Here is a 26,393-nt window from a genome sequence, read left to right as displayed (position 1 = left end):
AAAAAAAAAATATGTCTGATTATTCACACCAAAAGGGATAAAGACTAAGTTCATGTCAATTCAGGTCAAGTTTTGCTGCCAAATGAGTTCTGGCACCAAATTCATGAAAAAAAAATTGCATCAATTTTACAGAACTTTTTGATTTTAGAATTGAGATAAAAGATTGCAGACCTCTACCAAACTCTTCTTTTGATTGGTGTGATTACAGCTTTTCCTTCCCTGTCCCTGCCTTCTTCCCTTTATCTCCACTCTCAGAAATTCCAGAATCTCTGCTGAGGTCTCCTATTCTTTTTACAGAATTATGTATTCAAGGTGGCATAGCATTTAATTTTCCTAATTATGTAGCACTGGTGAAACACTTGCTAAAATTATAAGCATTAGCCCAAATGCAAATCATATAATAGCACTGTTGTCAATGGCAATTACTTAATACCTCAAAGAAAATCTACCTTGCCTTATCATTTTGGAAATTACTCTCCTTTTAAAGGTTAGTGGCCTTCTATTTGGATTGCCCTAGAGGATCCTGGAGCAAACTCAGCCAGTCTGGAGGAGTTCCAGACCATGCCCTTGAAGAGATAAAGCAGAAACGTAGCTGGAACCTCAAATACACAGACTTGGGGGATCAGACTTGTGAGCTTGGATCAGGTCTGACACAAAACTATATACATTTAAGCTTTTACTTAATAGGTATGTGTTTCCACTGCAAAAACACAACAAAAAATGGGATTAGTAAATTACTATAGGCCATTTTAGTGTTTGTGTTCAGTTTGGCTCAAAGCCATGGTTAACAGTTTCCCTGAACATAAATGTACTCCACTCTAGAGTCCCCTGAGTCCCCATTTGGAGAAGGGCCAACAGGAGTACCCTGTTGCTTATAAGAGAGATTTGTGACCTAACATTGCTTTAATTTCAAGCTGTTCTACATAATCCTTTGGAGGAGGAGCTTTGACCTAGGGTCATGCCACCACCCAGAGCAGTTGCACTTGAGCTCTAGACCTTCGAAGGAATGCTATGGCCACAAAAGGTAAACTGAGATAAAGTAACCCTCAAGAGGTGACCAGAAAGGCAAACTGTTTAGACTTGTCTGGAGACCTATGTGTGAACCTAGCTCTGCCACCATACAGATGTGCAAGCTTGGGCAAGTCACTCCTTCTCTCTGGGCCTCAGTTTCTTTATCTGTACAATGAAAGGATTGGGCTCCTCACACAAATAAAATGTGGTGTAAGTATACCATAGAGTTCTACTCAGCCACAAAAAACAATGGTGATATAGCACCTCCTGTATTATCCTGGATAGAGCTGGAACCCATTCTACTAAGTGAAGTATCAGAAGAATGGAGAAACAAGCACCACATGTACTCACCATCAAAGTGATATTAACTGATCAATGCTTAAGTGCACATATAATAGTAACATTCATCAGGTGTCAGGCAGATGGGAGGGGGAATGAGGAGATGGGTATATACACACCTAATGGGTGCAGTGCACGCCATCTGGGGGATGGACACACTTGAGTCTCTGACTCAGGTGGAGCAAAGGCAACATAGGTAACCTAAACATTTGTACCCCTATAATATGCTGAAATAAAAAGAAATCTTTAGAAAAAGAAATTCTGATTCAAGAGGATTAGAAGGAGACCCAGGAATTGAGTTTGTTACAGGCACTTCAAATGATATTGAGGTAAGAGGTCTTCAGATTTTACCTTGTGAATATCGTGTGACTGATCACACAGAGCTCCAACATTTGGTAGAGATTCTCAGGAATTTAACGTGAAGTTTCTTGGGCCCCATCCCTGGAGAGCATGATTCAGTGGGCATGGGGGGAGGGGTCTGTATAATCTGCATTTTAATCAAGCTCTACAGAGGATGCCGATATGGAAGTTTTCCTGATAACACTTTAGAGAAAATCTAGGTTGAATACTCTCAGAAGATCCTTTCTGTTTCAGCATTATCTGCGTTCTTGAAAGTAGAAAATACTTGGCTCGAACAACAGCTTCTGAAGTGCATGGTATGTGGATTACTTCCTTCCAAGGCTGTGTCTGAGGCTCCACAGGCCCCTCAAAACAGTGGGCTGGCGCTGGCCTGGCTCAGGCACATGACACGTAGCTGGCTTGAAGGCAAGAGAAAGGGTAGCAATTGAGTTGACCTTGCTCTCAGGGGTCTGTGGTTCTTTCAGGGAGGTATGCAATGCTCTGCTCTCCTCTGCCTGGGAATGAGGTAGGAAAGCCATTCTCACCCCATCAAACCTAGAGCAGCCCAGCTGTGGTACATTTGGCCATTGCTCTGTCTCACACCTCAGACCTTCCTTTAGGCTTCAATCTTCCTTCTGGCTCCGATGGACCCATGGCCCAGTTGCTTATGAAGTTAAGAGAGTTATGAACACTATCTACAAGTTCCCTGTCACAGTTCTCTAGTTTTCCTTTCGGATATGCCTAACTCTGTTAAGGAGCCACATGTGCTCCTTCAGCCTTCCTGCCCCCTGGGCTTCACCATCTAAGTGTAGAGAGATTTAAATCTCAAAAACCTCACTTTAATATATATATTATTTTATTCCATCTTGATTGCAATTTTTCCAGGTCAGAAAACCAATACACTGAGATATTAAGTCAAGTCAAGGAACAAGGGGGAAGCGTGATACATGAAGAATTGTCTTTATAGGAGTCTCACATGGCATACTTGTTCTCAGAGACAAGGAAGAAGCTATCTAAGGTGGCACTTGGGAGAGTGGGGATGGAGATAGGATGAGTGTCTTCATGTAGTAAGTTATGAGTTCTATATAATTGGAGGATAAGCAGAGCTAGGACTACTGCCTGGTGGGGAGTTAGAGTAGGGGACTCCAAGAATCAGAGAAGAGGGAGGCATCATAAAGAGGAATTGGTCCTTTCAAACCCATAGATTCTATAATTTGCCCAAGCACACAGCTGAAAAGTGGGTGAGGAACTAGCTGTTAGCTATGTGTAATCTAGAATCTGACTCTCAGAATCACAGCCATCCTGAACCTTACTCATCATGTTCATCTACCTCCAGTCCCCATTCCTGGAGGAGACTCAGTGGCTAAGATACAACAGGGCTTGTTTATCAATTTGAGGGCTTAGTTTGGTTTTTCTGTCCATTCCCAATGCTCCCATCGTTTAAACAGTCATGCTGTTTCAAGTAAACAATTAGGGAAAGAGTGGGAAAATTCTGATTTGCAGATCCCAAATCGTCTTAAAATGAGCCCTTTAAGCTTGAAATGAAAGGTCTTCTCCTCCATTCGTGCTCCCTGCTGTCTCTTTCATCTTTAATTCATTAAGTGCAATTCACTTAGCGCTGAACACCACTTGCAAATGATGAGCTGACAGAGCCTAGCCCACTTAGACTCAAACTTTTCAGCATTCCCAGGTCCCTGGGGTGCACAGGCAACCTGTGGCCCTGCTCAAGGTGGAGAAAGCTTAATATAAGCAACTTAGTATCATGTTTTTTGATTACAAGAAGCTTACTAACAGCCTCAGATTAAAGTTCCAAATTTACAGATGAAGAATTTGAGGCTCAGGAAATGGAAAATTATTTGAGTCATGTTTATGACTCTCTGTGCTAAGATCCAATTCCCAAACCTTTCTCAGTGAGCCTTTCTCTCCTAAGTCTTGACTATGAGTCAATGAGCAATACAGGGATTATAGAGTATGATGCAAAAGCAACCATATAATGTGATTTAGTAATCAGTAACAGCCCACACACATACAGAGCATTTTATGTGATCTGAGTATTTTCCTACTGTTCCATTTGTACTTTCAATAAAATGTGAAATAGGCAAAGCAGTCAACACTCCCTCCAGATAAAGAGTTGTTTAAGGACATACAATTATTTAGTATTAGAATTGGGATTAGAATCCTCTACACTTGCTCCTAACATCTCTATGTCCTTGAAGTAGTTTGAAGCAGTAGGAAGAAAATCATGGGCTTTGGTGTTAGATGGATGTTGGATTAAAATCCCAGTCTGGAATCAAAGCCCGACCTGTGAGACCTTGGGCAAGTTACCTCTCTGAGCCTTAGTTCTCACATCTGTAAAATCTGCATTGAAAAAAAACTATATATATATATATATATATTTTTTTTTTTCATAGAGTTGAGAGTAAAGTTCCTGGTATCCAGCAAACATCAACAATAGAAGCCACTAATAACATCATATTATCTGCAGATACTGGAAGGTTGCCTACCAAACATCTTTGTCACTAGCCCCAGTTTCTATCTAGGGATTCATGTTGTTCTGGGGAAGGCAATTCTACCCAAGTCTTGTATGGAGCAAGTAGCTTACACTAAGCCACTTAGCATATTTTCTGACCTAGTGTTTCTTCTTTGCAACACTCATATCACTTATAATTAATTATTATATGTCTGTGTTCCCTATTAGACTGTGAACTACATCAGTATGGGAATTATTCAATTTCATTTCTGTATTCTCAGGGTCTGGCACACTTCCTTATATAGAGAGTTACTCAGTAATTCTTGAATTTATAAGATCTGTCCATGGCAGCCATCGTTAGCATTAGATATTAGCAGAAGTGGTTTTTACTGTTCCTCATTCCCCATATATCTGTTCTTTTATTGTTCCCTGATGTAAGTGGAAAACTCAGCCCTGCTCCAGTGTATCTCATCATGTTTTCATATTACAGATGCCTGATTTAACCAGATAGAAACATAGAAAAAGAGCGGTGGCAGTGGGAACAATGTTTAGAAGGCAGATGTCCTAGCTGTGGATTTCAATGACCTTAGCCAGAGCAGTGAGAGGAAGTAGCCTCAGAAACCCATGAGAATGTGTTTTGCTTGGATGAATAGGCCATTTAGTTTGTGGCTACTCTCTTCTTAGAAGAGTTTCAGATTGGCCCAGGCCCTAGGTCAAGATTATCTAGCAGACATGGCAAGAAAACAAATGCAAAATAATCCAGACAAGAGTTGTTTAAAGATATGGTATCTTCAAATACCTTTAGTGAAGACAGGAGATTTATTTACCTTTCATATGTTGCGCCTCATGCATAATTGAGCCACAAGCTTGAGCAGTGGAGCAAATTCTGGGGTCTGTGAAAAGACAAGGTGGGAATGGATGGGCCTCTTTAGCAGCCCAAGCAGCAGCAGCTGCAGCAACCTTAGTTCTGTGCCCTTACAGTTACAGTTGGCCCTTTTCATTGGCTGATGTTCTTCAATGTCCTGATATCGGAACAGATAGAGTTTTGGGCTCTGCCAGTTGCTACCTGTGTAATCTCAGGCCAGTCAATCTCTTCAAGCTTCATTTTCTTTATCCACAAAATGGAGCCAATAATATCCATCACAGAAGGTTGTTTGTTCATTTATATAATAAATCCTTATTGAATATCTATATTGTGCCAGCCATTGTGTTGGGCACTAGGAAACAATAATGAGCTCTCATCAAGCATAGACATTCTGGAATTACTGATTCCAGAATAATATATGCAATCTGCTGATCTCAGTACCTGGCTCATAAGAGCCATTTAATAAATGACAGCTGTCACTTTAATAGTCTGAAATATAAGGATGTGCTGATTATGAGCCTAGGCTCTGGAATCACATCTGGATTTCAATTCTATTTAATAGTTTAGAATATTAGCCATGATAACACGCGACCGCAGGTTGCACAACCAACCCTTCAAAAATTGGATGAATTGGGCTACAAAATTTTGTCTCATTCGCCATATTGGCCTGACCTCTTACCAACCCACTACCACTTATTCAAGCATCTCGACAACTTTTTGCAGGGAAGACACTTCCACAACTAGCAGGATGCAGAAGATACTTTCCAAGAGTTTGTCAAATCCAAAGCATGGATTTTTACACTACAGGAATAAACAAACATTTCTCATTGGCAAAAATGTGTTGATTGTAACCGTTCTTATTTTGATTAATAAAGATGTGTTTGAGCCTACTTATAAAGATTTAAAAAAAAAGAATATTAGCTTCACGTATTTGCCATGAGAACTTGGGCAAGTTTTTTTTTTTTTTTTAACCTCAAATACCTCAATTTCCTGACATATAAAATAACTAATAATGATCATACTTTCTTTTTTAAATAAGCTTGGGATGATCAAATAAGAGCGAATGTGAAATTTCCAGCAAGTCTTTTCTCCTCTAAGGGCTAACAACTAAGGATTGAAACAGATTCAGCTGGATCAAAAATAAAAAGCCTTTCAAGGAAAGTGTCTCTTGAGCTGCTTTAAGCTTGTCTAGAGCAAAAAGGAAAGTAAATGGACAAACTATTGTTAGAAGGGCCGATAACTCTGATGGCATTCTAAGTACAGATATTGCAGGGAAAGACACTTTATGGGTGACAAGCAAACAGCTCCCTTCTTCACATCCATCACAGGTGAGAAAACACTGTCAGTGTACTTATGGCCTTTGCTTATAACAGGCTCAAAATGCCCCCTTTGCAAAGTCCTTTTCTCTTGAGTCCCAGATTTCAGCAAGGCCATGTCTACATCTCTCATCTGCTAATAGGTCATATTTCCAGTTAGGCTTAGCTCTTTCCACCTTCTTGTGTTTCTGTGTCTTTGATGACCTCTATATTCAGGATGTTGCTGTCATTTGCACTTGGAGTGCCAAAAGTATAGCTGGGGCTTCAATGGGATATGACTACCCGTGCAGAAAGCTGGCTTTTAGAAAATCTGCTCTATTGGGGGTATAATTTACATATAATAAAATTCATCCATTTGAAATGAACAGTTAATGAGTTTTGACAAATGAATACATCTGAGTAACCACCACCACATTCTAGATATAGAATAATTCCACCACCCCCAAAATTTCATCATGTTCCTTTGCAGTCAGTTTCTCCAGTCCAAAGTAATCATTACTCTAATTTCTTTTAATATAGGATTTGACTTTTCTAGGAATCTCATATAAAAGAAATCATACAACATGTGGTCATTTATATGTGGCTTCTTTTACTTAGAATAATCTTTTGAGGTTCATCCATATCATGGCATGTCTCAGTACTTTATTTCTGTTTATTGCCAAAAATATTGTTATATGGATATACTACATCTTATTTCACTTGTTGATGGACATTTCTGTTATTTACAGTTTGAAGCCATTACAAATAAAGTTGCATTTGTGTACAATCTGCATGCTTACATACATTTTCTTTTTTCCCTAGCTTTATTGAGATATGATTGACAAATATAATTGTATATATTTAAGGTATACAACATGATGTTTCTATATACATATACATTGTGAAATGAGTAGCACAGTCACTTCTCTTGGATGAAATACCTAGGAGTGGGTCATGTGATAAGTCTATGTTTAACTTTATAAGATGCTTCAAACTGTTTCCCAAAGTCGCTGTACCATTTTGCATTCTCACCAGCAGGGTATTCATGTTGCAGTCATATACCCTTGCCAACACTTGGCATTTTTAGTCTTTTAAAATTTATTTGTATGTGTTTTTACAAATGCTCCTGCAGGGCCATGAGCCATTTGCTCTTTCCCCTATTGGCTGCTCACAATCATCTCTACACCCATATCGTTTGAGAACTATTATAAGAAATGGGAGGAAAAGTTTTATTGGTGGTAGGGATCAGGAAAGCTGCCTTTATACATTCAGAGAGACTTCATGGGGGCTGGGGGAAAGGCAATTTAATTATACAAAGAACAAACATCAATAGTATGAAAGCTGCAAGGAAACGGATTTGATAATTCTATAATATAGAACTTTCTACAATTTAGAACTAACAATAGAATGAACTTCTCCATTAAAAAAGGAGCTATCACTGGAGGTATTCAAGTAGAGATTGGATGGACACTTCATAGAGATGTTTTGAAGCACATTCATGCACCAAATAAAGGTTATATGAATGTCCTCAAATGTTCCTATGAGAATGTGAAGCAGACAATATCAAAATTTTATGACTTCTGACTTTTCCTTTCTGTATCCTGCCCTTTCACCTAACTTGTGGCTGACCTCCAATCCATACACTCTAATACCATAAATGGCTAGAAACCAATACCTACTAAAGTAAGTTGAAGGTTTCCCTTTCCCAGTGTCTGCATGATAGTACATTCCCCAAATAAGAAGCTCTAATGGTAGATTTTCAAGCAAGGCAACCACCAGTGAATAAAATGTTTTGGCTAGAATTTCATGCCTGCAGCCACTCACATTAGACATAGCACCAAGATCATCATCCAGCCTACCTAATAGCTAATAATGTAGGCCTTGAGGGAAGTCAAAGAAAGAGAAATAAAAACTCCCAAATATGATTTGCAAAGCAGGGCAGCAGATGAGGACTAACAAACTTCTTCTCAGCTTGGTTTTCACATCCGCATAGACCTGACTATCAAAAATTGTCCATCTGCCAACCCTTTTTTGTATCCAACACCCTCTAGCCCTGATATGGTACTGTATGTTTTTAGAATACTGCTTACATCAACTGACAGCTTTTTTTATATACCCATCAGGAGTGATGTATCTTTTATTCATCTTCACACTTTAAGTGTCTGTCAGACTGTCAAGTCTTCCTATCTTCTGTAAGGATGTATCACCGCAAAGGAAACTGGTTGTGACCTGCCAGCAGGCCTCAGGGATTCAGTCTACTGGGAAGTCCTGCAGAGCTGTGCTAGAGTAACTTTTCCCTAAGTCATGTGATCTACTTCACAAAAAATAATGTAAGAAAGAAATAGGATGAAGTTGCATCAAGGAAATGTTCATTACGCAGTGAACAAAAAAATGGAATCGGTATCCTAGAAATGGCTAAAGCACCAGCCATCAAATGGGTTTCAGTTGACTTTATAGTGGAGGCAGTACATTGCCCTAGGTGCACTCAAATGCACGTGTCACAGGTAGCAGCAGCTGTACAGAGGACACTTGTGTTCCTCTTTCTTCCATCCTTTTTCCTGTCCAAATGGCTTTTAAGCTTTCCCATATGCAAATGTCTTTTCTGGTGTATTGGCAGATTTTTTTTTTCAAAATCATAGAAGTATCTAGCATATGGGTGGTATCATATCAACATATGAAGTCCCCTTATTCTAAGTCATTCCAGAAAGATGATTAAGACCCAGAAAGGGAAAGTAATTGACTCCAGTCATTCTTAGAGAAAGAAGTGGAACTCTTAACTTTTTATCATATCCAACTCCAAACCCCAGAGGAAGGACTGAGGGTTTGTGGTGGAAGTCATGATTTTGAGGAATTCAGCCAAGTGTGGCCATCACTGCAGAGGATAGAGGAATGCTAAAAATCAGCCCTTACCCTCACCATGGACATAGAGTTTTACTGCATTCCAGCTCCCCATACCCAAACTTTGACTAGTAGGTGAGGATTTAATCTGCTGAAAGCTCTCACAACCTTATCAGTATTGGCTCAATAATCAGTGGGAGCTGAGGCCTAATGGTGAGGATCATAAGGAAATGGAGCTATGAGGAACTGGAGAAAGCTGATAGGTTTACTTTCCTGATCTGGGCTCTCTAAGGACATTGATTTTTGCCACAGTTCATTATTTTAAAGCTTACTAGCTAGCTTCCATTATTTCTGAAGTGACTAAACTTTGCTGGGTTTAGGATCCTAGAGGTTAACACTCCCTCTTAAAGGCCTTACCACTTACTTAAGGATGAGTGGCATGAAATACAGGCTCTCAATTCCACTTAATTATGTGGCTCCTGGCTCCAATAGCTGATTAAATAGGAAGGAACTTTTGCTCAAAACTCTAGGTAGTTAGTATGACAACCAGCTAATCATGACTTAAAATAAATCTATACATTGATCCCCTGTAAAATCTCTAGGATCCAAGACCATGACCTAAAATGAACTGTGTTCATATAGTTGAGTAGGACAGGGGAGCTCTGGGGTCCAAGGAGCATTGGGAGGACAGTTGGTTACCCTGGAGGAAGGAATGTGTGACTCTGAGCAGGGCAAATCCTAGTGGGTCAGAGTAACGCTTCAGTTGGAACTTGTAGTCTCAATGACTACTAGGGAAAAAAAGGTAAATTTCAAGGGGTCTTTAGTGCCCCCACTGCCACCCATGAGCTGGAACTACAAGTCCCAGCCTATGGGAATCCAGGAGCAGGAATGGGGAAAGGCAATGATGGGAAGAGATGCATGCTGGGAACTGTAGTAATGTTACCTCTGTGTTCATAGCAGCCAGCGGCCATGCATGAGGATGTTCTAATAGCCCTATGGAGAGGTCCATATGGTGAGGAATTGAGGCCTCCTGCCAATAGCCAGCACCTACTTAGCAGCCATGTGAGTGAGACATCTTAGAAGTAGATCCTCTAGCTCCAATCAAGCCTTTAGATGACTACAGTTACAGCTGATATTTTGTCTACAGACTCATGAGAGACCCTGAGCTAGAACCATCCAACTAAGCTGCTTCTAAAGTCCTTACCCATAGAACTATATGAGACAACAAATATTTGTTATTTTACCACCCCCAACAAAAAAGATGAAGAGCGTCATTACAAAGACAAAAGTCATCTTCGAAAAATGACAAAAATAGGAACTTAATTGTTGAAGACCCATGGCCTCTTGTACCAGCTTGCAAAGTGGGTACTAAGCCCACCTGCAACAACAATGCTAGAAGAAATCAAACATCTGATGGATATGGATGGCAAAGAAAGGCAACATATAACAACCTCCACCACCACTACCACTTACAATTTATTTTGGGCCTAACTCTATACTTCTTTTACATCTATAATTTCATGTAATCATGAAACAACCTAATGAAGTCATTCTTATCCTCATTTCACAGAGGGAGAAATTGATTCTGAAAGGTTAGGTGGCTTACCCAACATCCCACAATGAGTAACTTGGCAGATTGACTCGAAAGCCCTATATTCTTTATTGGTATTTTTATTTTTATTTATTTTTTTTTTTTTTGAGACAGAGTCTCGCTTTGTTGCCCAGGCTAGAGTGAGTGCCGTGGCGTCAGCCTAGCTCACAGCAACCTCAAACTCCTGGGCTCGAGTGATCCTTCTGCCTCAGCCTCCCGGGTAGCTGGGACTACAGGCATGCGCCACCATGCCCGGCTAATTTTTTTTATATATATATCAGTTGGCCAATTAATTTCTTTCTATTTATAGTAGAGACGGGGTCTCGCTCTTGCTCAGGCTGGTTTTGAACTCCTGACCTTGAGCAATCCGCCCGCCTCGGCCTCCCAAGAGCTAGGATTACAGGCGTGAGCCACAGCGCCCGGCCGGTATTTTTATTTTTTATTATATATTGACAAACTATAGTTGTATATATTTATTGTGTACAAAATGTTATTAGTATTTTTAAATAAAATGTGGAAAGATTAAATAGGCTAATTAACATATCCATTATCTCAAATATTTAATATTTTTTGTGATGAGAACATTAAAAATTTTTCACTTAGTGATATTGAAATGTACAGAACTCAAATATTAGCTATATTCACCATGCTGTGCAATTGATCTGAAAAAAAAATCAAACTTATTCCTCCTGTCTAACTAAGAAAAAGTCCTGTATTTGTAACTAATTATGCCAAACTGCCTGGCAGAGATGATCTGAAAACAAATATTCTGGAATTAAGAGAAGTATCAACTTCTTAAGTGGTGGATTCCTTTGAGTTCCTAACTTGTTTCCTCTGAATCTCTATATCCATTGTCTGACAAATTGTGATTGAGATAGGAAAACAGACGGAAGCTAATGGCCAAGAAGAAATAAGGTATGTGTGTTTGGATTTAATAAACTTGGAGGATTTTCTGTGGAATTTGCTCATCATCTCCATGTACTGCCATTAATATGTGAAACACATTGTTCCTGTTTTATAGATGGCAAATCCAAAGGATAAACATCTGCCATTGAGTCCAAATGGCCTAAATACCAACCCAATGGTTCTCTTTTAATATGCTACTCTGTGACTGCTGCTGAGGCTCTTGGGTGACTGCTGCCTTTGTCTAGGTGGTGAGGAACTAGCTCAGCAGTAGTATTAATGTTTAGGACCTGTTTGGGGTCTAGCAACTAAAGGGACAGACTGAATGTTATGCCAAATAGGCTTTGGGTTATATTTCTCACATTTGGGTTGCTAGAGATGTCAGTGGAAATTTACTCTGAAAGTTCCATGATGAAAAAAAAAATTCTTCCTCCCCTCACAGTTAGAGGAAAAGTGATTTATCAAGGGCTGCCAAAGAATTTTCTGGTTATTCCACATCTCCTATTGATTTGTATAAATACACATGTAGAACAGAACAACAAATCATATTTGCTTTCAGAAATACTGTTCTGTATTCATGAGGAGACTGGTAATTTTATGAGACCTATTGATTTTTCTTAAAATAACATGATTTAGTCTTGAACTCCCATGCCCACAGCTGAGATGAGGGGCTAGCACTTTCAATTATTGAGAAGATTTGTTTTTCATTGTCAGGAGGAAGTTGGCTTTTTCCCAAATATTTATTCCTTCTCTATCCTACCTATTTTACTCCATCTTCTCATTTTCTTATTTAACACCTCTAGCTTTGATAAAAAGGGAATGGAATAAAGTTCATTAAGAAGAAGAAACCTCTGGCATGATATTTATAATAAAATAATATGCAAAAACATGAAAAGTTTGAGCATGCCCATTTGATAAATATCTTCCCAAAAGAAACAAAAGAGAGAATTAAAGTATGTGTGTTTGGATTTAATAACCCAATGAATTATATCCTCAGGCAAAAAAAGAGGCTTAAAGAAATTATAAAAGACTTTTGTTTATGCTTTTTCAATAGTTCTCAAGATAATTTCACTTGGCTCATTTGGATTTTTTTTTAGTTTCCTCACACAATTTTCCTTGAGCCTCCTCTCTGGCACCTTTTGAACTTTCTACTTTCCTTTTGCCTCCATTTCTCCTACTGAGAACGAGCTTAAAACCAAGGGAAGCCAATTACTGGAGATGTGTCATAAGGGCATGAGGGTTTGTTAGCAATCATTTCTTTCAAATTTGTTTCCTTTACAAAATACATTTTCCTACAATGAGAAAAATATCTCCTCAAACACACCAATTCTACTTCATAAAACTCTCAAGGAGATAATGATAGTAACTGCACAAAAGTACCATAAATGATGCATTTTCTTACATAATTGAACAGTAAGTTAAACTGTATACACTTGTTAAATAGAAAAAAGTTAAAATTTACTTTTAGGTGTCATACATGTTATTAAATGTCATATTAGAATGTATTTCATCACATAATTTTGAATTATATTTTGAATTACATTTTGTTCTAAAATAAATTTTATTTAAAAGAATAAATAATCACACCAACACTCAAAAAAAATGGAACTGTATCCTTGAGAAAAAAACTGAATGAATGCATACACAGCTGACATTCAATCTGAGTATGTTCTGAAGAACAGCTCCACCATTTGCAAGGGATTGTGATTATGGAAGGATGCTTGGTAGTGTTGGTGGTGAGGTGGTGGACTAATATTAGTGTAGCTTTACCCAGGGACCCACTAAGCTGGTGCAGAAGAGATCCATGGTAATTCTGGAGTGCCCAGAAGACAACAATAATTTTGTTTCTAAAATTCCAAGCTTTATAACTACACATAAGCATATCATATTTAAACTTCAGAAAATCAAAGATAAATAAAAAATCTTGAAAGAAGCAAGAGGTAAAAAATATCTTATGTATAGAAGAGCAAAGATAAGAATTACATCAGGCTTCTCAGAACCCATACTAGCAAAAAGAGAGTAGAGTAAAATATTTAAAATATTGAGAGAAAAAAACCTAAAAATCTAAAGCTCAATTCCCTGAAAATATTTTTCTTAAATGAAAGAGAAATAAAGACTTTGTCAGACAAACAAAAATTGAGGGAATTTATTGCAAGTAGACCTGCCTTGCAAGAAATGCTATAAGAAATTGTTTAGAGAAAAGGAAAATAGTATTGGTCAGAAACTTAGCTCTACATAAAGTGAGGAAGAGTATCAGAGAAGGAGTAAGTGAAGGTGAAATAAATACTTTTATTTTTTCACTCAACTGATATAAACAGGCATCCTCAAACTATGGCCCGTGGGCCACATGCAGGTGTTTTTGCCCATTTGTTTTTTTACTTCAAAATAAGATATGTGCAGTGTGCATAAGAATTTGTTCATAGTTTTTTTTAAATTATAGCCTGGCCCTCCAACTGTCTGAGGGACAGTGAACTGGCCCTCTGTTTAAAAAGTTTGAGGACCCCTGATCTAACAGATAGCAATTCGATCAAAATAGTAATAGCAACAATATATTTGATTATATACACTTATGTATATGTATGATTATGTATGATTATGTATAAGTGAAATGAATAACAACAATGATACCAGGGACAGGAGAAAGGAATCAGAAATATTTTATTTTCATAAGGAACTTGCACTATCCATGAAGCAGTATAGTTTTATTTGAAAGTGAACTTGGATTAGTTACAAATGTATGTTGTAAACACTAGGGCAACTGCAAAGAAAGTAAAAAAAAAAAGAGAGAGAGAAAAAGAAACATAATTAATGTGCTAAAGAGAGAAGAATGAGTCATGAAATGTTTAGGCAGCAAATAGAAAATAATGAATATGATAGATATTAATCCAACTATATCAATAATCACCTTAAGCATCAATGATCTAAATAGATCAGTTAAAAGCTAGAGATTGTCACAGTGGAATGAAAAAAAAATCATACAATATGTTGCCTACAAAAAAACCCACTTTAAATCTAAAGACGCATTTAGATTAAAAGTAAAGGGATGAAGAAAGATATAACATGCTAACAATAATTTAAAACATGGGAGTAGCTACATTGATTTCAGACAGAGCAGACTTCAGAGCAAGGAAAGTTATCAGGGATAAAGAGGGGCATTACATAAAGACAAAGGGGCAATGCTATGAGACAGCATGGCAGTCTTTAGTGTGTATGTGCCTAACAACAGAGTGTTAAAATACCCAAGGCAAAAACTGATAGAATTGCAAGAAAAAATAAATGAATCCACTATTCTAGTTCCAGACTTTAACACTCCTATCAGAAATAGATAGATATAGTAGGTGGAAAATTAGCAAGGACATTGTTAAAGTCAACAGCATCATCAATCAACTGAACATAATTAGCATTTATAAATCACTTCACCCAACAACAGCAGGATCCACATTTTTCTCAAGATCACATGGAACATTCAATAAGGTAGACTGCATTCTGTGCCATAAAACATCCCTTAACAAATTTAAAATAATAGAAATTATACGATGTCTGTTTTCAGACCACAGTAAAATTAAATCAGAGATAAATAACAGAAAGATAGCCGGAAAATCTCAAATACTTAGATATTAAACAACTCACTTCTAAATAACACATGGCTTAAAGAAGAAATTTCAAGAGAAATTTAAAAATATTTTGAACTAAATAAAGTTGAAAATATACCTTATCAAAATTTGTGGGTTGCAGCAAAAGTAAAGGGAAATTTATAGCATTGAATGCATATACTAAAAAAGAGAAAAGATCTAAAATCATTAACCTAAGCTTCCATCTTAGGAAACTAGAAAAAGAAGAGCAAAGTAAATCCAAAATCAGTAGAAGAACACAAATAACAAAGAATTAGAGCAAAAATAAATACACGTGAAAATAGAAAATCAATAGAGAAAATCAACAAAATGAAACCAAAAACTGGTTCTTTGAAAAGATCAATAAAATAGATAAGCTTGTAGCCAGGTTATCTAAGAACAAAGAAAGAAGATACAAATTACTAATATAAGAAATGAAAGATGGACATACTACAGATCCCAAGAACCTTGAAAAGATAATTAAAAAATATTATGAACTCTTATGTCCACAAATTTAATAACCTAGATGAAATGGAACAATTCTTTGAAAGACACAATCTGCCAGAACTCACACAAGAAGAAATAGACAATATCAGTAGGTCTATATCTATTAAAGAAATTGAATGAATAACTAATAACCTCCAAAACAGAAAGTACTAGGCAGAGATTGGTTTACTGGTGAAGTCTATGAGAAATTAAAGACACAAAAATCATACCAATTCCCTACAATCTCTTCCACAAGATAGAAGCAGAGGGACTAGTTCTTAACTCATTAAATTAAGCCAACATTACCCTAATACCAAAACCAGAAAAAGTCATTACAAGAAAACTTCAGACCAATATCTCTTATGAACATAAATGCAAAAATCCTTGACAAAATATTAGCAAGTCAAATCCAACAATGTAAAAAATAATTATTCATGACTATGATTTATGTCAAGTATGTAATGCTGGTTCAACATTCAAAAATCAATTAATGTAATCCATCACATCAACAGGCTAATGAAGAAAGAAACCACATGATCATACCAATAAGATGCAGAAAAAGCATTTGACAAAATCTAACACTTATTCTTGATACAATTTCTCAGCAAACCAGGAATAGAGAGAGAAATTTCTCAGTTTGATAAAGAACATCTTGATCTATAGCTTTACCTACAGCTAATATCATAGTTAAAGGTGAGACACTCAAAGCTTTCCTGCTAAGATCAAGAACAAGGCAAGAATGTTCCATCTCCTCACTGCTTTTGAACATTATACTGGAAACCCTAGCTAATACATAAGAAAAGAAAATGAAATAAAATATATACAGATAGAAAAGGAAAAATAAAACTCTTATTTGTGCAGATAATATCTATATAGAAAATCTGAAATAATTGGCTGAAAACTTCCTGCAACTAGTAAACGGTCATAGCAAGGTTGCAGGATACAAGGTTAATATATAAAATTCAATTTCTTTCCTATATACCAGCAATTAACATCTGGAATTTGAAATTAAAAACAAATTTACATTTACATTACCCCCCAGTGAAATATTTAGGTATAAATCTTATCAAATATGTACAAGATCCATATGAGAAACACTATAAAACTCCAGTGAAATATATCAATGGAGAGCTAAATAAACGGAGAGATATTTCACATTCATGGATAGAAAGACTCAATATTGCCAAGATGGCAGTTCTTTCCAACTTGATTTATAGATTTAACATAATCCCAAATTAAAAACCACAACAAGTTATTTTGTGTTTATCAAAAAATTGATTCTAAAGTTTATATGGAGAAGAACAAAGCCAGAGGACTAGCAATACCTGACTTCAAAACTTACTATAAAGCTGCAATAATCAAGACAGTATGATGTTGGTGAAAGAATAAACAAATAAATTGATAGAACAGAGATCCCAGAAATAGACTCACATAAATATAGTCAACTAATGTTTGATAAAGGAGCAAAGGCAATACAATGGGGCAAAGATGGTCTTTTCAACAAATGGTACTGGAACAACTAAACAGCCACTTGCAAAAAAATGAAACCAGACACAGACCTTATACCCTTAACAAAAATTAACTCAAAATGTATCATAGACCTAAATTAAAAATGCAAAACAGTACAACACCTAGAAGACAACATAGGAGAAAATCTAGATGACCTCACATATGGCAATGACTTTTTAGATAAAACATCAAAGGCACAGCCCATGAAAGAAATAATTGATAAGCTGGACTACATTATAATTTAAAACTTCTGCTCTGTGAAAGACAATGTTAGGAAAATGGGAAGATAAGGTAAAGACTGGGAGAAAATATCTGTGAAAGACACATCGGATAAAGGACTGTTATCCAAAATATACAAAGAATCTTTAAAACTCAACAATAAAAATATGAAAAACCAGATTTTAAAATGAGCAAAATACTTGAACAGATATCCTACCAAAGAAAATACATAGATAGAAGTAAGCATATGAAAAGCTATTCAACATCATATATCATTAGGGAATTGCAAATTAAAACAACAATGGGATATTACTATATACCTATTAGAATGGCCAAAATCCAGAACGTTGACAACACCAAATTCTGGCTAGCATATGGAGCAATGGGAACACTCATTCATTGCGAGTGGGAATGAAAAATGGTATGGCCACTTTGGAAGATAGTTTGGTAGTTTGTTATAAAACTAAACATTCTCTTTGATGATAAGACACAGCAATTGCACCTGTGGTATTTACCTAAAGAAGTTGACAGCTTCTGTCCACACAAAAACTTGCACATGGATGTTTATCACAGCTTTATTCATAATTGTCATTGTCCTTTATTTAGTAGGTCACTGGATTAAAAACTGTGATACATACTGATAATGTAATAATATTCAGCACTCAAAAGAAATGAGTTATCAAGCCCTGAAAAGACATGAAGGAAACTTAAATGCACGTTACTACCAAGTGACAGAAACCAATCCTGAAAAGGCTACATATTGTTTGGTTCCAACCATATGACATTCTGAAGAAGATGAGACTATAGAGATAGTAAAAATATTAGTGGTTGTCAGGGGATAGAGGGGAGGGAGGGATCAATAGGCAGAGCACAGTGAGTTTTTAGGGCAGTGAAACTATTCTGTACAATAGTATAATGATGGATATATGTCATTATACATTTGTCAAAACTCATAGAATGCATAACAGCAAGAGTGAATCTTAATGTCAACAATAGACTTTCAGTCATAATGGTGTGTCAATGTATATTCATCAATTGTAACAACTGTACCACTCTGGCGTGAGATATTAGCAGTGGTGGAAGTTGTGTGTGGGGTGGGGGTAGAAAGGGAGTGTATGGGAAGTCTTCATACTTTCTGCGCAATTTTATTATTAGCCTAAAACTACTGTAAAAAGTAAAATGTATTAATTTAAATAACAACTTTGGAAAAAAAATTAAATTCCCAGCTTTACTTTTTGCCTATCTGCCCCATACATTTACATTTTGTGTATATGCCCCATACAAAAGAAAACCAAGGCAATTGAAAGCCTGTTTCCCAGGTAGACATTATGACATTAGTGCTTTTAACCTACTTCTCATATGGGGCCATTTTATTAAATCGCTATCCAGCCAGCTTCAGATTGGTTGCAATCTTAGCAGAAAGATACATATGAAAGATCTATGTCCTGGGCACTAACCCAAAAAGGTCATTAACTGCAAACCCAGATATATCAGTTGCCAGAAGATTTATTTTCAACCTCCTCACACAATGATAATCAACCTTTATATTTTCAATGAGTGTTTTGCAATGCTTGTGAACTCTTCTATAAGTCAAAGTCCAAAAGATTAATCAGCTTGTGTTTAGCTAGACCAAAGAGAATCTGTAAATGAAAATTCTGTCAAAGCCAAAGCTCCCCAAAGATATTAACAAAGACTGTGTTTACTGCCTTGTAAATAGTATATGTATTAAAGGTTTTTCATGAACACCCTCTGCAGCATGTCCTGGGGTCGTTATATCTATATTTGAGCTAATTTATGTTTTTTCATTAATATTAAGCCTAGAAGTATTAAGTTTCCACTGGAATGAACTCTCCTTTTGGATTTACATGGTTGATTCTCATTAATCCATGAGACAAGTTTGCAAAATCATCCCAGGCATTACGTGCATGAACTAAAGTCTATTTTCAGCAACAGGGACTAAGGATCCAGATTTAGCAAAGGAACCTGGGCAGAGAGAGAAAACATGGGAAAGTACAATCCATATAAGTCAAGGTCAAATTCTAGGTTGTAAGATATTAAATAAGGAGGTTATTAGATAAGCCCAGCCCCAGAACCTGGGCAGGATGTCAATTAATAAATGTACTGGTTTGAATCAAATATGGATCTGAATCTAGAGAAGATACACCATATCATATACTTATTCAAATTTTGAAGTTATTCATTCACAGCAAGACCATTTTTGAAGGCATCTAAGGAAGCTCCTGAGGCATCCCTGTGGATCTCTAGGAAACTGGAAATTATAGTTTGAAAACCACTGGGCTACATACCAGGGCACTTTTGAAAAGGTGATGTTGAGCAGTAGATTCTGAGAACCTCTGCTTCCTCTCCTGTTGAACTCATAGCTAAGGACTTGGGCTGATCAGTAAGTTGCTTTGCTCTCATACATTATGAATCACACCCATTGACCAAGTTCTGTTATCTATACTCTGAACTGATCACCAGACATATGGCTAAAAAAGCAAGTCCATCCATTCTCCTGTCATTTTACTTTTTAGTGTAAAAATCAGAGAAATACCCCCCCAAAATGAAATAAAACAATATCAACAAAACATGCTTATAAAGTAATCACCCATTGTAAATATCTTTTTGAGTCAAATATAATTGCACCCAGCAAAATGAGACAAAATATTTGAGTAGTAGTGAGATGGAATGAAAAATGAAAAAAATAAAATTAATAGTTTAACACTTTCGCAATAAGTCACTTGGTAGTTAAGGTAGGCATTACTATCTCCATTATGCAGATAGGGAAGCTGGGTCTCAAGGAGAACTATAACTAAGGATGGATGCAGAGACAGAACTAGAAGCCAGGATCATCTTAATCATGATCCAATGCTCTTTTAGATACATGTCAGCTCACCCTGCATAGGAGAGAACTGAGAATAAATGGGCATTTTATGAGCCAAATTTGAACTCTTAAAAGTTCATATTCAACCTTATATTGCTCAGCATTTGAGGGCTTGGATGAGCAACAAGTCAGTGGGCAGGACGGCTCCTGATCCCCGAGGTCCTCTTAAAGGTACCTCATGCCTAGCAAGTTTATTTTCTGTTACTGAGAAAAATTATGTTGCTGGTGGTCAGGGATGACCAGAGCAGCAAATGAAGATAAGACCAAGGAAAGAAGCTTCTGCTGCTGAGTAGCATTGGGTTACTACAGACATAGTCATTATTAGGGTTTGCTGTATATCGTGCCAGCTAGCTCTCCACTTGCAAATAATCTGTGTACTCTGGGTCATAGATAGCAAATCAGTTTTATTTCACAAGTCAAATCTAATTGATTGGTAGTTGCCACCTGCAGTGCTATGTCAAGAATGACTCTGAGGGTGATTCTAGATAATAAGAAAGAATGCTGTGATCCATTTGCAATGTTTGCTACAGACACAAGAATAGGGAGGAGCAGCACCTGTGCCAAGCACTTGGAAATCTTGAATGGGCATGAAACCATGCTTAAAGATCATAAAATAAGTCAGTTTTATGCAAGAGTCAACCCACTCAAACAGGTTGCACTAAAAATGGATCTTTTCAGAAAGAAGTTCTGGGCTTTCATCTTTTTTTTTTTTTTTTTTTTTTTTTTGAGACAGAGTCTCACTTTGTTGTCCAGGCTAGAGTGAGTGCCGTGGCGTCAGCCTAGCTCACAGCAACCTCAAACTCCTGGGCTCGAGCGATCCTTCTGCCTCAGCCTCCCGGGTAGCTGGGACTACAGGCATGCGCCACCATGCCCGGCTAATTTTATATATATATATCAGTTGGCCAATTAATTTCTTTCTATTTATAGTAGAGACGGGGTCTCGCTCTTGCTCAGGCTGGTTTTGAACTCCTGACCTTGAGCAATCCGCCCGCCTCGGCCTCCCAAGAGCTAGGATTACAGGCGTGAGCCACAGCGCCCGGCCTGGGCTTTCATCTTAAGGTGAGGTATCTTTACCTCTGGGTGAGGCTTTCATTGCAATAAACCTACAAGTTTATGCTTTATAAATCTCACACCGAACAATTGTACTTTACATTTTGTGCTTTCTTGACTTCTCATTTTAGCCTGGTTTTTCTTGATTCTTGTTCCAGGGGAAGCTTGTTTATCTATAAAGTTATCCTCTTTAGCTCCACAGCAAGACCCATCCCCTCTCTGCTTATCATGCCCATAAGGAAAAACACTGTCAGAGTACAGGGCTGCTGCTTTGGATCCAGTATGTCATGTAAACTTTGAATTAGTTTTTGTTAGTGAAACAGCTGTTCATTGCTCTGGTTATTCTATTGTGAGTTATTATTGTTTTTCTCTTTTCAAATTATTTTCTAGATATGAGGTTGCAAAGAGTGTTGTTAAACAGCTCTATCTAGTTATTCTTGTGGTAGAACTTCCTTGCAGGTTCATTGACTCAGCCTTTTATGGTGGAGAAGTTGTCTTTCATCGATTACTAGCTGTGTGACCTTAGGCAAATGAATTTACCTCTCTAAGCCTCAGTTTTTGATCTATAAGATGAAAATAATGACCATATCTTTTTCAAAAGGTCCTTGAGAGAATTAATAAGAAAGTACATAGTAAACACTTAGAATCATACCTATTCTACAGTAGTTGTTCTATAAATGTTAATTTTTGCTATTGTATTCACTTTGACACCTAAACACCTGAGTATCTACTTTCACTCAGATTTGCTATTTTGAGAGGAAGAGTTTATGAGAAGAGCACTTTATAAAAACCAACCTTATACAAATGCTGTCAGTAATTATTAAAATATTACCGAATTGAATAAAATTGATTCCAAGATTATCCACCTATGTATTTAATGTTTTTGTTGGGTCTAAACTATTTACTAATTTATTTATTCTATGCATTAACTGTTTTACATATTTCCCTAAATTCAGTTATGTTCAACCAGTACTTACTGAGAGAGTGCCAATGCTTCCAGCAATTATGCTAAGCACTGTGGTAGATAATACAAAAGTAGAAGACCAAGTCCTTGATCTGAGAGCTTATGGAGTGGAAAGCAACATCAGACTCATAAAGTTATTAACAAAGGTTAAAAGAGTGTATGGAACCAAATTCCAAACTGAAGAACATCAACTATGTGTGCTATAGACAGGAATGGCAATATGTGCTCCGGAAGGGGTGTATTTGCCTCATTCATGTCAGCTTTCACTACAGATGATGAGGGTAGTTTAGTTACTAACTTTCCCACTCTCTCTTACAAATGTCAAAGTCCCATTTCTCCACACTAGTTGGGGATTGAGCTACCTTGATCTAATAAATATTCGAGTTACACAAGGGAACCATATCAGTTATGTTGTCACAAATTCCCAAACATCAAAGAATCAGAACACATTTTTTATAAAACTTCATGATAATTCAGAAGGCACTTCATGAGCTGGAAATGCACTGAGATCATTAATATGCATATTGATTATCCTTTGACCGGACTAGAGAAAAATTTTCTTTATTTAAACTCTCCAGCATGAATTCTGAGTAGTTAATTCCTTGTATTTGTACAAAGCATCCTATTTTTTAGTGATTTCACATATGTTCTCACACTTTTTCTCCATGGCATCCTATTGTGAAATAGGTGGAATAGGTGTTAATAATATTGACAAATTCAGTTCTAATCAACAAACTTTAATGAATACCTACTACATGCCAGTTACTGTGCTAGTGATATAAAAATACACACAAAAGAGCTCCTGTTCTCACAAATTCATGGAGATTACTAAAACATGTACAGCTGTTGATAATGCTAGTATGGAACTTAACACATTATATAATAAAACATGCAACAGGAATACAAAGAAGTAAGCTTTAATCCCACCTGGATTAAAGGAAGGCAAAAGCTTTAGGAAAGTAGTGAAACTTTAGCTGGGCCTCAATGGGTGGTTTTTACCTGGTAGAAAAGAGAAAAAGGATATATTAGGCAGGAATATCAGCATAAACAAAGACAGGAAGATGTAGATAGGTATGATTAAATCTGGGGCTGGTGAACAGTCCTGTGGGCCCTTTGTAGCGAGGCATACAATACGTGGCCAGGAGTGATAGCAACTGAAGCTAGAAGTATTGGCTTGGGTTAAATTGGGAAAGGCTCTGAATGGCCTGCTGAAGAGCCCATAATAACTACTCTTACTTTTAGCACTTCCTCTGTGCCAGGAAATGTGCTACATGCTTTAAGTATGTACTCTCCTTTTGTCCATACAAGTACTGCAAGAGATCAATATTGTTCTCATCTCATTTTAAAATTTAGTACAGGACCTAAGTGGCAGAGCCACTTAGGATATGAATCAGGTCGGTTTAGTGCCACAGCCCACGCTCTTGATCGCTCTGTTGCACTGCCTAACATGTCGTTAATATTTCCCTGTTGGCAGGGCACCCTTCTCTTCCTGTGTGGTCTCATGAATACTTTTACCTTATTCCCCCTCTCTTAGCTCCCTCCTTTAACTCTTTTATATTAAAACATCTCTTGATATAACCAAATGAGTAAGAAGGAGTTGCTGGTGATGACTTCCTTAGTCTACCAGTTTCAACTGTACGAATATGTGGGAAGCTTTAGGAATCAGCTGTCCCTCATGCCTTGATACTTCCAGGCCCTAGTCAAGCTAAAAACACCCGCACTTAGTTCATCAAGGTGATCCATCAACTGTTTCACTGGCAAATTGCCCCTGCCTATCCCATGTCCATTGGATGAATTATTTGAAGTTATCTGGACAGCTCTGGGGCAGGAGAGATATAACAGGGTTAATCCATCTCTAAACCTTTCTTAGAATATAAGGAGATTCATCAAGAAGAAAAAAATGTCACAACCACCTACCCACTCTCCTAATGATAGCTTAGATCCTCCCAGAGAAGAAATTTCCCATTTCTAGGTGTGAATATAATTTTCTCTGCTTTGGAGCCCTACCCTGTAATCTAGAGAAGCTGACATTTTCCATTCTGTAATAGGGTATAGACAGTGGTTTGATGATTTTTCTTGGTCAGAAGCTCTTTTTTCTCATGGCATATGGTAGTCTGTGCTGCATCTATTCTAATTGTCAAGAGCTTCACCATCCTTTAGGGAGTCTTCACAAAAACAATGGGTCAGAAACCATAAAATCATCCCTTCTCTTGTTACAAGAGTCTTAGCCCCCTTAGCATTTAAGTGAGGATATGCCTGTCACCTGATTGTGGCCACTGATTTATATACTTAAATAAACATCTTACCTTATATGGAATTTTGTACCATTCCAGGCAGCTTCCATGCTTTCTTTCTTATTTGGTCTCTAAGGTAAGCAGGATAAATACCATTGTCCTACAACATATGAGGAAACTCAAACATTAAAAAAAAATAGTATTTTTAAAAGGGAACCCAACTTGGAGTGGAAGCAGAACTGTAATTCACATCTCCTCCTCTCAGCATTATGGAGACTCTACTACATCGCATTGTTTGAATAAAGCATAAACACATTGTCCCTAGTTCCCTAGATACTCTGGTGTTCGTGTGCTATTTTTTTCCTTCATCACGTAAGAGCCTCTAAGGCTCCTAGAATTCTGGCTGAAGATCTGTAGCCAACTAGAGCTGACTGGACATTTGGAGAGGCTCTGGGAAGGGCTGCTCCTGTGATCAGGGTACTGGCTAGATGCACAATCTCAGTGTTATTAGGCTAAGTGTTAAGTCTCTTCTATGCTATAGTAACCAGTAATTCATCCATTGCTTTACACAAACTAGGCAGAGCGCTGTGTGATTTGCAGAGATTGCCTCATTTACTTCTCCTAACAATCCTATGAAATAGGTACTATTTTTAATCTTTAGTTTTTACACTTTTAACCACTTGAGTCTGCTGCTATCCCAATATTGCAATACTAGAGACCTTCTAGGAGTTCAGTGACAACAATTGGTAATGAGGAGTTGATTGATCATTTGTGTTTCGCTCCCTAGCTCCCTAACTCTCTGTCTGATCTCTATTATCTAATAATATTTTGAGATATGACACACGATATACTTCAGTCATTTAAGTTATACAATTCAATGTTTTTTAGTATATTCATGGACTTGTGCAAGCATCACCACAATCAATTTTAGAACATTTCCACCGCCCCTCAAAGAACTGATCTCTATATTTTGGTGGTGTTTTCTTTTTGTTTTGTTTTAGTTTAGTAGACAGTTGGATTGGGCCTGATTCCAAATCTTTCTGAGCCAAAGACTTAGAGTACAGATCGCAGACTCAAATGATGCCAAGCAGATAACACCAAAAAGTGACCAAGCATCAACTCTGAAGAAGACCATGACAAATGAGAAGGAGTCTGCCCTTTAAAAGGGAGCAGCTGCAGCCAAGCCACATTGGAATGTGGATCCAAATACTTTTCAGAAATCAGCCATAGACACGGACTTTTATATGAAAGTCCCTGATTTTCTTTGGATGATAGAAAATAAATTTAAAAAAAATATGTGGGGTAAACAAAAAATGTCAGTAGGCTGGATTCAAATCCTGTGTCACTAGTTTACGATTTTTAGCTTCACGAAACAAGGACTCTCCCAGTTTCAGTTTTCTAGGTACTGTCCTCCCCTACCATTTGCCCATAAACTTAACTTGAATTTGAGTTCTTTGTCCTTAGGGCTTTGATATACATGTAGTTTTGCTCTAATGTAAGGATATGGACTAGATAGCATCTTGAGGGACTACCACAATAATCCTCCCTTCTGTCTTCAATCTGTGCTCACTTCTCTGAAAAGTGACCTGAATGGTATGTCCCTCATGACTTTCAAGAGAGACTGCATGTAGCAGATTTATCCTACTGGGTACCCAAACCTGATGCCCAGACTCAAAATGTCTCCTGGAGTCAGTCTGAAGCAAAGTTCCTCAAGTTCTCTCAGCCCCTAACTGTATCTCTAACATTAAGACCATCTGATTTGCCACAGAGCATCCTGCAGTGATA

At 37.3% G+C, this 26,393-nt stretch overlaps 1 non-coding gene across 1 annotated transcript in view; it reads right to left on the bottom strand.

Annotated features, from left to right (window-relative positions):
• Window positions 1-23,277: 23,277 nt before the first annotated feature.
• Window positions 23,278-26,393, bottom strand: part of LOC105862956 (retrotransposon Gag like 4) — a 97,853-nt gene continuing 94,737 nt past the window's right edge. The window contains exons 2-3 of the transcript XR_012916000.1: window positions 24,681-24,768; window positions 23,278-23,373 (exon numbers count right to left, since the gene is read on the bottom strand). This is a non-coding gene — a transcript (retrotransposon Gag like 4). The remainder of the gene's footprint in view (window positions 23,374-24,680; window positions 24,769-26,393) is intronic.

This window comes from Microcebus murinus, chromosome X, assembly GCF_040939455.1.
Source record: "Microcebus murinus isolate Inina chromosome X, M.murinus_Inina_mat1.0, whole genome shotgun sequence".
NCBI classification, from domain to species: domain Eukaryota; kingdom Metazoa; phylum Chordata; class Mammalia; order Primates; family Cheirogaleidae; genus Microcebus; species Microcebus murinus.
The sequence above is the reverse complement of the archived record's forward strand: the minus strand, read 5'-3'. Positions and strand labels throughout refer to the sequence as shown.